Source organism: Lygodium microphyllum, chromosome 17, assembly GCF_053477565.2.
Source record: "Lygodium microphyllum isolate KBCC chromosome 17, Lygodium_microphyllum_v1.1.10, whole genome shotgun sequence".
Taxonomy (NCBI): Eukaryota; Viridiplantae; Streptophyta; class Polypodiopsida; order Schizaeales; family Lygodiaceae; genus Lygodium; species Lygodium microphyllum.
This window is the reverse complement of record NC_141151.1, coordinates 103,495,425-103,498,989: the sequence shown is the minus strand read 5'-3', so window position 1 is coordinate 103,498,989 and position 3,565 is coordinate 103,495,425. Positions and strand designations below refer to the sequence as shown.

The 3,565-nt window shown below is 38.3% G+C and overlaps 1 pseudogene; it reads left to right on the top strand.

Annotated features, from left to right (window-relative positions):
- The first annotated feature begins 2,004 nt into the window (after positions 1-2,004).
- Positions 2,005-2,987, top strand: LOC148022213 (uncharacterized; annotated as a pseudogene).
- Positions 2,988-3,565: the final 578 nt, after the last annotated feature.

Sequence of the window (3,565 nt, the reverse complement as noted above, 5' to 3'; positions counted from 1 at the left end):
GAGTGAAATATTTGTTACCCTTCTTTTGATTATTCAACTTTCATAGAGGCCATTATGATAGTGCTTGCGAAAATTACTCATAATTATATAAGTGTATTATGTGGATTTAAAATATAGTATTTTTAAAATACAACTTTTACACATTGTTTACATGCAAAAAGGTGCCATATAAAGGAGTTATTTACAGACTGAAAAGAAATATATGTGGTTTATTACATTAAATTTCATAGATAAGGGTATTTTTAAATAGGCCTTGAATGCATGTGATATAGAGGGTTTACATACAGTCAACCCCCTTAGTTATAGTGCATTGAAGGATCTAGCTTTGGTCTTCAGTAGCTCAAAAATAGATTATTATATCCTTCCTTAAGGGAGAAGTTCCTCCACCAATAATATGATGTGCACTAGGGACTCTCTAGGTAGCTTAAAATCTCCACTTGTACTTCATAGGAGATTTTAAGCTACCTACTAAAACCTCCACTTTCTTGTACGTCCTAGGAAATTTTAGGGAAGTACTATTCTCAATATTTGTAGCCCATATTTCCTTGATCTATATTTGATATGGTCCGTTAAAGTTGACACATAAGTCCAACTTATTTGGATCAATGCAAGGCTAGTTAGTAATGCTCATCTCATGAAAATCAGCAAGACTAACTTTGAGATATTGCTTAATATATTATATGTCTAGATGTTGAGGATTAACTATATACACTAAAGGAAAAAACCCTGTTATACTAAAATGACATGGTTGGGTGAGATATAGAGAAAGTAAGATTGAAGAAAACTATAGATTTAGAACCATTTCTATCCATAAAGTATATGATGTTAAAGTAGCACACTTTTAAAGTGGTTGATTAATCAACTAGGCTTGCACAATTTTTCAAATGTAACTCTGAGAATCATTTACTTAATATGGATAGGAGTTCGATAGGTGATGTAAATTACACAACTATAATTGTCATATCCAAAATGGTTCTAAAATCAATATTTTTGCATGTAAATCTTGGTTTTCCTACTATAAGTACTCATGAATTTGGTTTCACAATTTTACATGTTTCTTTTGTTTTTACATGCATCATCTTTCCATCAACGCAGGTAGGACATTGATAGAAATATCAAGCTTTAAATTCTTTGGGTTGTATGTAAACTTTCAATTTAGATAGTATTTGCTATTTTCATATTATGCACCTAAGTTTGTCCAGGTCTCTATGTACTTATGTGATTGACATAAGGGCAATCATGAAATTGTGCTTAGAGCATGCGTATATAACATCTTTGAGAACATAAACATATGCCATAATAAGGAGATTGCGAGATAGAAAAATAGGCTAGCCTTATGAGAAAACACATTGATTTTTCATGGCATGATCTTGTGGTTAGAAGGAGTCTAAACGTAGGCTTCTGTACTTTTAAAATTTTCCTTTGAAAATAATAAGACCATCACTTAAGAGTATGTCCAAATTTTTAATTTTTAACTCAAAGAGTGAACAAGCTCAGCCCTAAAAGTGACATGTAGATTCCTTAAGATTCAAATCATGAGCGTCTCATTGAAGGAGAAGAGCACATTACATTTCACTTTCTAATATGGGCTTGTTTATTGGTTTTATTTTTTATTGAATTTATTGGGTTTATCTTTTTTTTAATTTTTTATCAAAATTTTGATGGAGTTTTTTTGCTATTGTAGTGTGGCTGGTCCACAAGTAGAGCCCTCGGTAGTTAGGCAATTATGACTCCTTCTTGAGGAGAACCTTTCTTGATGTACATTGAACCCTGGCTACATAATGAAAGAGGACACCCACCACTAGGGGAGGGATTCTGAGTATTGAGCTAACTGTGTGCACACTACATTGGTGGAGACCACGGGGTACCAACTTTCCCTCTGTGCACACTCTATCCCTTCAGCGCCCTACGCTATTCTTGAGCCTTGTAAGAGACCTGATGGTCGAGATGAGCCACTCTATTTCACCCCAAACCCCTGGCTCTCCCCAATTTCAGGATGCATCAATGAATCCCGAGTTTGGGGTGCCCACCCTTCACATGGAGCAGATTTTTCACGCTATGAGTGATTTGATTGTCCAAGTGAATCAGACGAATCAAGCCCTGCTAAGCCAGAATCACACTAATCAGACTATCCTTAATCACTTAGTCACCCCAAATCACACTCGTCCTGATCCCAAAATCCGTCCCAAACCTTTTTCAGGTTTACCCACAGAGGATGTTCTTACCTGGTTAGATCATTTTCAGAACGTGGCTACCTACCACAATTGGTCAGCCCATAAATAGGCCATGGAAGCTAGTACTTTGTTTGAAGGAGTGGCTGCTACGTGGTACATATAGCAATCACAAGAAGTAAAGCATGATTGGAATACCCTCAAGTCAATGTTGATACAAGATTTCGCCCATAGTAATATAACTCAGACAACCCTACAATAGCTGAAGTCCCTCAAGCAACAGCATACTGAGCCTATAGCTCAATTCGCAGTAAAGATGACACAACTCTTACTGCGAGCAGATCCAACGATGTTAGAGGAGATGAAACTCTTCTTCTTGTGGCCTCGACTATGACATGATCTCTCAAGAAGAGTACGTGATCAAGGGCCAACCTCTTTCCACTCTGTGATTCAGATTGCTCAGAGAATAGAAGGCAGTACAGATCTGATGAAGTTCCATCATTTCATCCTCCACCCATCCCAACCACTATTCACCCATCTGTGGATACTACATCACCAATGGATGTTGATGTACAAAATGTGCAGGTTAATCACAGACAGCAACAACAACAATCCAATTTTCGAAACCCCTCATATCCTAACCGTCATTCCCTACCAGAGCGGGATGCTCAAGGGAGACCTAAATGCTTCTACTATAACTATTACGGGCATGTCAAAAGGCATTGCCGTTGCTGTCTTGCCACTCAACAACTGTAAAATTCACAGGTGGCTGTCGCTGATTCTACAACTCTGGCAGCCTTGCTGGAAAACCTTTGAGCGGGTGGCTAATGGAAGGCCCCCACCCGCAGTTCCAGGCCATAATCTCTTCCAGCCGCCAGTTATGCTCTACTATTGTCCACTTGCATGACACTACTCATGAGGCCCTTTTAGATTCAGGGAGTACCAGTTCTTCTATTAGCTCTCATTTAGTCACTCAATTAGGCCTTCAGACATCCTCCACCACTCCAATTTCTGTTTTGTTTGGGGATAACAAGGAATTGTATACATCCAATACATTAGCTCATTGCACTTTTTCCATTTCCAAGAACACTTTCCAGCATCAGTTTTATGTCCTCCCGAGACAACTTTTTCCTATCACTCTAGGTTGCGATTGGTTCATCAAACAGAAAGCACGTCTCCAGTTTGACACTCATCATCTAGTTCTTCCTCAGGCCCTCCCAATACCTTTACTTTATTCCCAAGCTGGACCCAATTTTGTCCAAACCCAATGCACTATCATTGATGTAGAGAATCGATCCATAGACATCAGATCACTCCTGCATAAGTTCCCTACCCTCTTCCAAAAACCCATCAAAACTTCTACAGTCAATCTTCCTGTATCTCATACCATCCAT